Here is a 12738-nt window from a genome sequence, read left to right on the forward strand (position 1 = left end):
AGAGAAAAGTGGATGCAGAGTGTTCCAAGAAAAATGGTCATCCTCCTATTTATTCACGGAAGTGAATGGGAAAGCTGTATGTTTGGTGTGTTCCCAGCATGTTGCAGTGCTGAAAGAATATAACCTCCGTCGCCACTATGTGAGTCTTCATGCCGACAAATATGACAACTTTCAAGGACAGCGGAGAAGAGAGAAGGTGAATGAACTGTTGGCGGGTCTGAAGAAACAGCAGCCTGTGTTTACTCACAGCTGAGACATCAGTGATGCTGCAGTGAAAGCTAACTACCTCATTGCTAACGAAATTGCACTAGCTTCAAAACCATTTAGTGAAGGTGAATTTGTAAAAACATGTATGATGAAGGCATCGGAGATTGTGTGCCCTGAAAAGCGCCAGGCCTTTGCAAATATCAGCCTGACAAGAAACACAGTTGCCGACAGGATTTCTGATCTTTCAGCGGATTTGGACAGCCAGTTAAAGCAAAAAAAATAGTCATTTATTGTGTTTTCAGTTGCAAGGCATGGACATTACAGATGTTGCACAACTGGCAATTTTCATCCGCGGAGTTGATGATACATTGATCGTCACCAAGGAGTTCGTGGAGTTGGTACCGATAACAGATACAATGACTGCAGCTGATATTTTCACCGCACTCGTCGGCACGCTGGACAGGGTTGGAGTGGACTGGTCCCGCGCTGTCAGCCTGGCTACAGATGGTGCGCCCTCAATGATCGGGAAGAAAGCAGGCGTTGTAAAAAAGTTCAGAGATAAAGTGCAATCTGCAAATGGAGGACGTGATTTTTGGACTTTTCACTGTATTTTGCACCAGGAGGCTTTGTGCTGCAAGTCACTGAAAATGGATAACGTCATGAAGGTGGTCATCCAAACTGTTAATTTCATCCAATCCAGAAGCCTCAATTACCGTCAGTTTGACAGTCTTCTCAGAGAGAAAGACCACATCTATGGCCTGCCATACCACACTGAGGTGAGATGGTTGAGCCGAGGTGCTGTGCTGAGGCGTTTCTTTGATTTACGAGAAGAAATTGAACAGTTTATGGAAGAAAAGGGCAAACCAGTGTTAGAATTTCATTCCGCAGAATGGATGCAGCACCTTGCATTCATGGTGGATGTTACAGAGCACCTGAGTAATGTTGTGGAAGTTTTCCACTTAAATAAAGCCTGCAGACGAGCGGTGAGCGGTAGCTAACATTCTTTAATCCATGCACACAAAGACAACATACAGACAAGCTTGTGGAGCCCCCATGGCCGCGGGACAGACGGTCAGCAGAGTTCTCTCTGAGCCTAGCATAGCTCTCAGTTAAATACCTTCTCCAGGAACCAAGGCAGTACACAGCTGTTTCACACCTTAAGGTTCACACTCCCTTGCTACTTCCCAGAGTCCTCAAGAGACAAAAGACTGGTCCTCTGGAGTTCCTGTTTCCCCAACATCTTTGCTACACCCCCTACCATTTGTCTCAAGTATGAGTGTCAGACATGTTAATACAATAACACAATCGATTGTAGAGGAATTTCTTTTACCTAGGCATTTAATCGCATTATGTTATTGTATTAACATGTCTGACACTCATACTTGAGACAAATGGTAGGGGGTGTAGCAAAGATGTTGGGGAAACAGGAACTCCAGAGGACCAGTCTTTTGTCTCTTGAGGACTCTGGGAAGTAGCAAGGGAGTGTGAACCTTAAGGTGTGAAACAGCTGTGTACTGCCTTGGTTCCTGGAGAAGGTATTTAACTGAGAGCTATGCTAGGCTCAGTGAGACTCTGCTGACCGTCTGTCCCACGGCCATGGGGGCTCCACAAGCTTGTCTGTATGTTGTCTTTGTGTGCATGGATTAAAGAATGTTAGCTACCGCTCACCGCTCGTCTGCAGGCTTTATTTAAGTGGAAAACTTCCACAACAGTAACTTGAACAAACAGCTGCAAGGACGCAACAAAGTTGTCACACAGTATTATGACAGCATACGTTCTTTCAAGTTGAAGCTGTTATTGTGGGAGACGCAGCTCGCTGGTGGTGATGCAGCTCACTTCTCCTGTCTGAAAAATGTGTGCACGATCCGAAGTGTGGCAGATATGAAGCGGTTTAAAGATAAAATAACGGGGCTGTTACTAGAGTTAGAGCAACGATTTCAGATTTTTGGTGAACTGGAGAAAGACTTCAAAGTTTTTTGCTCGCCGTTCACCATGAATCCCTTTGATCTGCCCGTCAGGATCCAACTTGAAATAATAGACTTCCAGTGTGACTCGGATTTGAAGGGCAAATTTGCCGCAGCTGGCTTGAACACATTCTATCAGAATCTCTTGCCAGGTTACCCCAACTTGACAGCCCTCGCTGCAAAACTGTTGTGCATGTTCGGAACCACGTATCTTTGTGAGCAAGTTTTCTCTGTAATGAGCATAAATAAAACAAAACTGCGCTCAAGGCTCACGCACAGGCAAATCACATCCTGAAGTTAGCTGCCACTCAGGATGTGAAGCCTGATATTGATGAGCTGGTGAAAGCTAAAAGATGCCAGGTATCAGGAGTCAAATAAACTATGCAACCCCACTGAAAGTGCTGCATGAGACACCCTGATGTAGTTCTGTGATCTGTGATATACTTCTGTGAATCACTGAGGCACTGTGTGCTTGTGTGTTCTTTGTCCTCAGAGTTTTCAAATAACTTCAGATGTTTTGTAATTAATAGCTATGTTGTGCTTTTGGACACACTGTCCTCAGGCTCCAGCTTTATGTTTATATACTTTTATGTTGATGTGCTACTGTTTCTTATTGATTATATTTGATTTATATATTTAACCTATTCTGTGGTTCTTGTACTTGTTTGGGGAACAGGATTTCATTATTTTTATCTACATTGCTGCCTGCGAAGTGACACCCTGATATAGTTCTGTGATCTGTGAAACAGTTCTGTGAATCACTGAGGCACTGTGTGCTTGTGTGTTCTTTGTCCTCAGAATTTTCAAATAACTTGAGATGTTTTATGATTAATAGCTATGTTGTGCCTGTACTATTTTGAACATACTGTCCACAGGCTCTAGCTTTATTTTCATGTTGATCGTATTAAAACAAAGAAAACAATCTGAAGTTGTTGTTTTTAAGTTATATATACAATGATTTTACCAGTCCGGCCCACTTGAGAATAGACTTTTCTCCATGTGGCCCCTGAACTAAAATGAGTTTGACACCCCTGCACTATACTCTAACAGCCTCACTTAATATCACACATGTTGGTCAGTAAGAGGAAACTGATCTATTACCACAATGAATCACAGAAGCTTGTTTACTTGCTATCAGCCAGTAGCAGCTTGGCAGTTTCCTGTGCAAGACCGGAGGTTTATTCATATTGTACATGCACAAATAACCAGAAACAGCTTGGCTTGACTAGCTCAAATCTTGGCTAATGGGACACAGACATACCCTGACAGCACAGGCCTCACGGAGATTCTGATAGAATATTAGTAAAGCAGACTTAACCCCGCTTCCAGACACAAGATGGCAGTATTTTAAAGAGTGGACTCAAACAGGCCATATGGTTTGATATGAACACTGTTTGTGATGAAAGGACAGAGATTGGTTGCCCTTTGTTACTTTTTAATTGATGTCTATTTTTAGACTTCACTAGACAAGTGCTGCTTGCCTCGACAGATTGACACTGGAGTCTGTCATTCAGTTTCTTTGCAGGGCCACAGAAAAATATTTATGAAGTCACAAGAATGCATGAAAAATACAAGCAGTTGCTGAATAAAGAGTAATAACAGGTCACATATGGGGGAAACTCTAGTCTAAGACACACTGACTGTGTTGGGTCTTTGGTACAAACTTTTAGAAGAAAAACAAAAAACTTGAGACAAATGAGAAGTTAAAGTGAATTCTGTGTGGACTTGTTTGTGCAGTCTTAATGAGCCCAGCTAAATAAAAACTAATAGATGAGTGTTAACTTTGACTTCAGTACCTGTGACACTTGCCTGTGTTCTATGGCCATTAGCAGATCCGAAACACAAACACAAGTTCCCATAAGACTTAACCTGTGGCTCCATGAAGAATGTTTCACAGCCCATTAGCTGCTCCTAATGGCCATGCAATGAAACCCTCAAGACATGCTTCACACCTGCATGGGTGAGTATCAGATAATGCTATCTCGCCTCTGAGGTGTCACTGCAATCAGAGGTGTGAAGAAAACAAGCTTCAGGATAAACAGTCTCACAAATCAACATGTGATGCAATCTCAGTTGAGAAGTTTCTTAGCTGAGAAAGTTTTCTGTCATCACTTCCAGTCATTAGATATTACTGTAATATTTTTTTAATAAAGAAGGATCAGATTGTCATAGCACAGCTCCTCAGAGAGTTATAATGTTGCTCTGCAGTTCCCTTAGGCTCTGTGCAATGCACTTGTGTTCTTTAAGAAAACCTCAACTATAGTTTCAGACGACATAAAACACCGTTTAAGAAAACATGTAATGTAGAGAATTAACATCAAATGAAGGACATAGTGGAGTAACGCAGTGTTTGCATTTGACGTTAGCTCACGTTTCTTCGTCAGTTAATTTACATTTTCTTACTTTCGTAGTTGTGTATATATGATGCAGCATATAAGTTAAATCCTTTATCTAATTTGCTGGCGGGGGTAGTCGTCACTCTGCAAATCCGATGAACATCAGTGATGTTCAATTTTGGGAGCTCTTGTAGGCAGCGAGTGTAGAAGGTCGCCATGGTTTAACCACACCGGAAGCACTGGGGCAGGACTACATAGAACGCAGAACTGATTGTGCAAGTAGTCCAGCAAGTAGTGACAGCAGACAGATCATCCAACGTGTTCACATGTTAACTGCAAAATGAACTGATGAAAACAGCACAAAGGTTAAAGTACCACATGTGCTGTAGTGAAAACTGCAGCTGTTTCATTGATAAAGTTAAAGACAAAAAAATCAAAAGGATTAATCACCCATGTAACTGTGTCACTATATATCAGCATTAACAGGACCTCAGTTTGGTGTTTCACAAAGCTGCTGATCTCAGACCTGCACAGCTTCCATTTTAAACACTTGATGTACTCAGCTGCATGAAGAGCACATGAGATTTTCTCTAACACAATTAAATAAAACCTGATGAAGGTCAAAGGTCGTCACTTGTATGTTAAACTACAAACTTGCGATCTGGAATTGTTTCACAGTTTTTTGCAGATAGTGTGTTATTTACCATAAAGTGATTCAGAGTTATTCATACCAGAGTAACCAGAGAGGATCACATATTTTTAAATATATAACTGTCTACAGGACTGAATATAATATCTTTATGTAAAAGCCTGGAGCCTCTGGGGAGTATCTGAGTATTTGAGTATAAAGGTCTCCATCACAGTGTTGATGAAATGCTGGGTTTATCCATCTCCTGGGGCGGGCCTACGGAGGAGTGCTGAAGGTTTCTCTGTGAGGGAGCTACTGGTGAAGATCATGAGTTCTGCTTGATCAATGCGATGAGCTTCAGTCTTCCTGGTGTTTCTTAAACGATGCCTCTTACAGCGGGTCAACAGAACTTATGGCACAGGACAGCTGTGATGAAAGAAAGGAAAGAAGTTTCTCCAAACCTCTGGACCCAGGAAACCCAGCTTGGTCCTGATGGTCTCCCTCACTAGTTTCTCTCCAGGGTGAATGTAGCTGTTGATATAATATGGACTCTATTATTAAATGAAAAGAACAAATTAGACTACACTAATGAAACGTTCTGATGTTTTTAAAGTCTCCATGTTACCAGGCTGTAGAGGGCTCTGAAGATTTAAACAGTTTTAGATCCATTACACTCAGTCTTATGTTAAAATCTCAAAGGACAGCATTATATTTTTGATATTAACAGTAACTCTGGGCCTCTGTGGAGTGTGCAGCTGATCTCATCGCTGTCTAAAATGGATAACAAAACCTAAGGAGTGCTGAATCCTTCAATAACACAGACTATTAGAGTAACATAACAGGTGTGTAGCATCGCTAACTAGCAAGCAACGAGCCTCCAACAGAGTGCATATGCTAGTGGCTAATCTAGCAAACAAATTAATAACAGAGTGATTTTAGAACTATAAGATGATAAGCTGTGTGTCTTTTTTTTATAACAGTGACATGGTTGTATTTACCTTAATTAAACGAGTCGTCAGTCGCGGTAAACCAGCAAAAAAATGGATGGCAGCCTCCACAAGCAGGATATTTTGGTTGTGTCCAAATTCATGGGCTGCATCCTCCTGAGGACCTGGCCTTTGCGGTCTACGTGGGCCGGGTCCTCAGAAGGTCGGGTAGGCCGGAAGTAAACGGCTGGGGAAATGGGACGGTCTAGCCTTCTGATTTGCGTCACCACTGTCTCGGTGGAGTTTAATAAACTCGGCCCTCTGCTCCTTGCTATCTAAAATATAACAGGACACTGGCGTAAATTCTCGAGCGTCTCATACTTCTGTTTAATCAGTTTTCTGTTTGATGTTTATTCAGCTGTGTAAAAACCAAGCAGGAACCCACCCGGGGGATTAATAAAGTTTTATTTTATCTAATCTAATAACTTTAATCTCAGCCAAACCGTTTTACTCACGAACAAACAAAACACTGAAAAAAGCCCAACAATAACATTTTTAGGTTGTCTAAGTGACTTATATATTACGTTTAACCCGAGTAGCGAAAGTCCGCGTTGATCTGAAAATGATGTGCCGGGAGTTGTGCCGTTCTCGGCGACTTCAGTGACCCTCGAGCTCCCGGCTAGCTATCGAGCTGGTGGGTAGCAGACGTCTCCGAAAACGTCGAAGCACATTTGCGATATCTTGATAAACCGAGCAGATATTTGATGTTTACACAGCTACTTTCTGGAAATATGTTAAAAGTTTATTTTGTGACCCAGAAAGATTAGTATGAGTAATTTTAAAACTTAGTAGCAGCCGCCATTGTTGGAAACTGGAGTTTGGCTGGGACACGCTATGAATTCTGGGATATGGTAGGCCACAAAGGACACACCCGACCCATCCTTCAAATTTGGGGAAAAGGAGGACACATTTGTCAGCTGCATTCGGAGGAGTTTACGAATTTGGACAGCCTTTGGCGCGTCACTGTGACGTAATCGGTCTACAAATGCGGCCTCAGGAGGATGCAGCCCATGAATTTGGACACATTGAACAACACTGCCGTAAAGTAAGAAGAATGGCGCCTAATTACAGAGTTTATAATACAGACTTTATAATATGTTACGTGACGATTCATCAACCAGATTAAGTGTTTACTGACAATTGACAGGAGTGGACATCATCATAACAACTCCAATCAATCCTCTCCACACAGACAAGCATAAACACACTCGACTATCACTAAATCAAATTTAACACACGTTTGTAATGACGCTAATTCAGTTTACAATAGGGTTCCTTCACTCGGTCAGCAGGTGGCAGTATCCTCGTACACTGGGGAGTAAACTGCCATTAAACGAACAGAAGAAGAAGAAAGCATCGGCACATGTGCGGTACGGATCGGGGAGTCCTGATTCATGACTATCTTTTTATTTTTCGTTTTTGTCTAAATTATATTAAAATGTTTCATTATTGGAAACATTTTAGGAGATACTTATTATTCTTTTTTTTCTTTTTTTTTTTTTTAATTTTATTTTCAGTTGTTACAGACGGGACAGACATGAGTGAGGGATAGGAAAGGGAGAAAGAAAGAGGAAGGAAAAGAAAAACAGAAGGGGAGAGGGACAGTGAGAAAGGGGGAAAAAAAATATATCTCCGGGATCACCTGTTGAGAGAAAAAGAATAGAAAACAAGCAAAAAAAAAACAAAGCAACATACTAAACACAACACCATCGCATTAATCTAGCTAAGTGTAAACAGCAGTAAATACTAAATATTGAATGTTGTTGTGCAGCACGCAGGACAGACAGCGCACAATGTGCTTTGAAGTAGCAGCCAAGAAAGGTGTGATTTAAGTCTACGAACAGTGAACACCCGTGTGCACACCTGTGTGGATCGGCGCGCTTGTATTCAAATGGTTTCCCCATGTAATGGTCTGCAAGAGGATGTAGAGAGCCATAGCCCTGTCCCCCAGGGCATGAAGCAGGCATGGAGGAGATCCAGGCCCCAGACATCCAGAGGCCCCAGAGTGCAAGAGCCCAAGGAGGACCACCGGAGGGGCATCCGAGCCACCTTCATGGGAAGGGCTGAGGATCCCCAGACGAGGGGTCACCCAGTAGCCACTGGGCAGAAGCTAGAGGGGGCTGCACCGGCGTGCCCGCCGGCTCCGCCGGCAGCCAGCTGTGCCAGAGTGAACCGAGCTGCAGGCACAGAGGCCGGAGGCCCGAGGGCCCCCTGCGCCCCGGAAGAGGCCTGACCGAGCAACAGGCGCCAGGCCCCGCCAAGTAGCCACCGGGAATGAGATACTTATTATTCTTAACATCTTAACAGATACTCGGACCCGTAACTATCGTAAAAACGACACCTTTCGCACATGCGGGGTACTGATTGGGTTTCTGGTACGGATCGGGTAGTGAGAGGTGCTGTCGAGTCATCCATGTGTTCTACAGTCATTGATAATGACATCACAGAGGAGAGTAAAACTGAGGAAAAAGAGAAACAAAGCTGTTGGAGCAGATATTACATGACGGGACACAATTGAAAAAGAAAAGTCTGGGTGCTGAACTGACCTGCCTGCAATCCAGACTATTCACCAATTGAAAACATTTGGATCGTAATGAAATAAAACATACAACAATGAAGACTGTGCACACAGGAAATGGCTCAGTGTGGATTTGAAACCAAGACTGAGCTGGAGCTTTTTTAATATTTATGGGTCACCTGCTCTACAATCAGCATGCCAGCACCCTACATTCTGTTTTTATTTCCATTTTATTTTTTAACATTTCCATCCTTTTTTTAACTTTATTTTTTTAATGTGTTCTTTTCTGTCTTTTGTTTATGTAATGTCCCAAAGGTCTAAGCTCAGACACCAATTGATTCAGAATTCCATTTCTGATTACTGATTCTTTCACAACGCTGTAGATAGTAAAATTAAAAACTCTATCGGCCTTTTAAAAATATCTGAATTATTGTGGTAATTTAAGGCTACGTCCACACATACACGGGTATTTTTGAAAACTGAGATTTTCCGTTTTTGTTTTAAAAAATAATCCCGTCCACACGTAAAGGCAGAAATGAAGGAAAACGCTGCTAGGAACATGCCAAAGCAACAGGTGGCGATATATTCCTAACCGTGCAGAAATGTTTGCCAATCAGAAGTCTAGAAGCCTCGGTGGGAAAAAGTAAACAATAGTGATGTGCAATACCACAGATTTTCTTTCCGATCCGATACCAAGTAAAATTCAGGACGATACTGATCCAATACGATACTTTGTGCAAAAACTTATTTTATCTATTGTATCTTTTATTGTATCTCAAATTACAGCTTCATAATGATTAAAAGGCATCAGATTACTTGTTCTTATCGCTTAATAATGCACAATTATCATACAGAAATAAAAAAACTGAAGTTGTGTGCTATTTGAACACGTTGCCTGCCTGCAGCGCTAAAGGACTCCCTGAGAGACGTCTGTCTCGCCCTGGCAGCACCTGTCCCTGTCCTCCTCTTCAGTTTGCCTCAACATACACTCGTCATATTCTGTGATATGATTTACTCTGAGGTGTTTGATGAGGTTAGTGCTGTTGCCGCAACACCTCACTGTCTTGCCACATGTATTGCAAACCACGTCTCAGCCGTTTGTGGAAGTAAAATATGTCCACACATGACTCCATTTACGCTCAGCCATTGTTGTGAGTGCGCACGCCAGAGGCTGCGACACATTTATACAGCCGTATTTCGCACATGTCTATGACAGGCAGAAGAGGTAGTAGTTCCTTTGAATGTTGACAATCCGAATGATATAGTTTCTTTCCACTGTGTTCCTGTTAATGATAAACTACAAATTTACCCTAAATTACTAAAATATCGATATTTTAATATGAGAATCGATTCTAGAACATAAATGGCTGGTATCGGAGGAATCGATATTTCAGGATCGATCCGCACATCACTAGTAAACAAAGATGGGGCATAGAAGCAGAACCGAGTTGTATGTGTGGAGGGACAGTAACTGTGTGTGTATATGTAAGCATTTAAACTCTGCAGAGAGTACAATTAACAGTAATAGTATTGTAGAAATTCAATTCACCGAAACAATAACGTGGCGCACAGTGTGACGTCAAAAAATGCGCACACCTTTGACGCTGCGTTTTCTCCGTTTTTCTCGTCCACGTGTAAATGCAAAAACTGACTTTTCAAAAATATCCACCCTGGCCGGAGTTTTTAAAAATCTCAGTTTTCAGTGACCGAAAACACTGTTTACGTTTGGACAAAAGGTGCAAACCCATAGAAAAATCTGCGTTTTCAAAAATACCCGGGTACGTGTGGACGTAGCCTAAATCTCTCATATGATACTGTATGATGGGAATGTTGTTGCAATAACGCTAAATATCTGATCAACACTATCTTGAATATATATATAAAAACTGCCATCAGCATTGAGGAATAATTACATTTTTCTAGGCAAAAGCTTTGAATTTTGGTCATTAAAACCAGAATAAATAAATATTAAACTACACATGTAAAGCGGATGTGAGAGAGGCTGTGATGAAGTTCAGGAGTTCTTAAGGACGTATGTGCTCCAGTCAAGAAATTTGTATGAGATATTGGACACAGGTGGTAAAGTGCTGTCACACACTGAATAAATTGTCCTCTGTTGTTACAGATATTGTTTCAGTTATTCTTTGGTTAGCTGACATATTGGTTACATAATCATATTGTTTATCACAGGGGAAGTGTGAATTTTATTATACTGGAGCCTAAGGTTAGGTGCAATAATATTCAACCGTAATATTAGCTTATAACTAGGTGTTGTCAGTTAGCCAGTGTTGTGTCAAAAAGTCATGTCTGCCATAAACTAATTTCCAGTATTTTTCAAAAACCGGTTGATCATATTTAAACTGCTATAGACAATGTTTTGGTCTATAATATGTGAAACATATGTCAAATGTATCCCTCTCGGGTGACATCGAGTCATCTTGTGCCACAAACAACATTCCTGTAACAAGGTAGAAGCTGCAATCAGTTTTTTGCAGTAATGTTTATTTCTCATTTATTCATTTGACATTAAAATTACTTTTTTAAGAGTAATCTGTCCAAGAGGACAGTAGAAATTGCAACAAATATAATAATCATTCTGCAAACATATTTTAAGTGGCCCAAAAGGACTGGATTGGTTTTAATGTAGTTACAATAACACAGAGTTATAAATATACTTTAAAGATGCAGGGGCGGTCCTAGTCTGTTTGGTGCCCTGTGCAAACACCCCCTCTTCTGGAAAATGTGTCAGTACTCCAAATTTCTCTCCCATGTTTTCCAGAGTGGTGAATCTCTCTTGGATGGAAGATACTGCAGCATCAACAACAACATTAAAAAAAGGTCACCTCCAGCTCTTTGGGGCACCACTCAATGGCTCATCAAATGACTCGTAAGAGAAGTGCTGCTTTGTAGATCTCTCTTTTCTGTCACAGAACAGCCTCTATGTTCATGTCCTCACACATATCATTGGCTGACATTTGTGCAGCTGATTAGCCTGTTGCTCTGTAGTCGCGGAGACCTCTTTCTGTCTTTTTGAGGAGATTGACTGCTACATGCACATGTATGTTGGGAGACTGCATGAGCTTGCTCACATTGTGGATTTGGTTCAGAATGTCATACCACACCACTGAACAAATGCTGAATCTGTATGATCCCACCTCCTCAGACAAAGACTGGGCCTCAATATTTATAACTGAGTGTTTGGTGTGGTCTCTCACCTCAATCAAAGCCTCTCTCACTGCAGATGCTTGGTACCTCAGGGGCTCAACGCTGTTGATCTTACTTTCCCACCTTGTTTCAGACCACATCTTCAGTGTAATGTTAGCATGTTTTTCAGGATGGCCCATCGCTGAGTAGAGTCTTAAAACAAATTGTAAAGTTTTTGCAAAATCCCAAAGTAACTTGTGGCCTCAATAGATCCCATTGAAGCATCAGCCACAACCAAATTCAGTGTATGAGCTCCACAGGGAACAAAAGAGCTCTAGGATTCAGTTCCAGCAGCCTGGCTTGAATGCCCTTGTTTTTTTCCTCTCATGTTAGCCCCATTGTCATATGAATGACCTGTTCAGTCCTCAAAGGGAATTTTCAGCTCTTCCAGACTGTTTAAAATCATGGATGTGAGATGCTTCCCTGTGGATTCGTCAGCTTTCATCAAAAACATAAAATACTCCTCAACATGGGGCTTCTCTTGTAATGACACAATCCGAATCACAACTGACAGCTGCTCATTATGGGATCAAACCTTGCCATGAGTTAAACTTCTTTTATAAAATTGCCATTTGATGGAGAAAACAATGTTTCCGGGTGTGTCCTTACAGTGCGTTCACACCGAACGCGATAGACGCGACCAGAGCTTCAGGTTTACATGTAAAGTCAATGGAGCAGCGCGATGACTTCAGAAGCAGATTTGAGTCGCAAAAACGCTTTTCTGCCTGATTCGCGCAACCAAGTAGCGCGACTGACACGTTTGAAGTGCGACGTAAAATACGTGCTGCAGTTTGTGTGGTGCATTTTGTGCATTCACGCTTATCGCGTCTACCGCTCGAGTTGGAAAAATCTGAACTCCAGCGTCAAGTCGCGCTGTGACAAAGAAACAGGAGTC

The sequence above is a fragment of the Neolamprologus brichardi genome, chromosome 16 (genome assembly GCF_056152115.1).
Source record: "Neolamprologus brichardi isolate AB-2024 chromosome 16, ASM5615211v1, whole genome shotgun sequence".
Lineage (NCBI taxonomy): Eukaryota > Metazoa > Chordata > Actinopteri > Cichliformes > Cichlidae > Neolamprologus > Neolamprologus brichardi.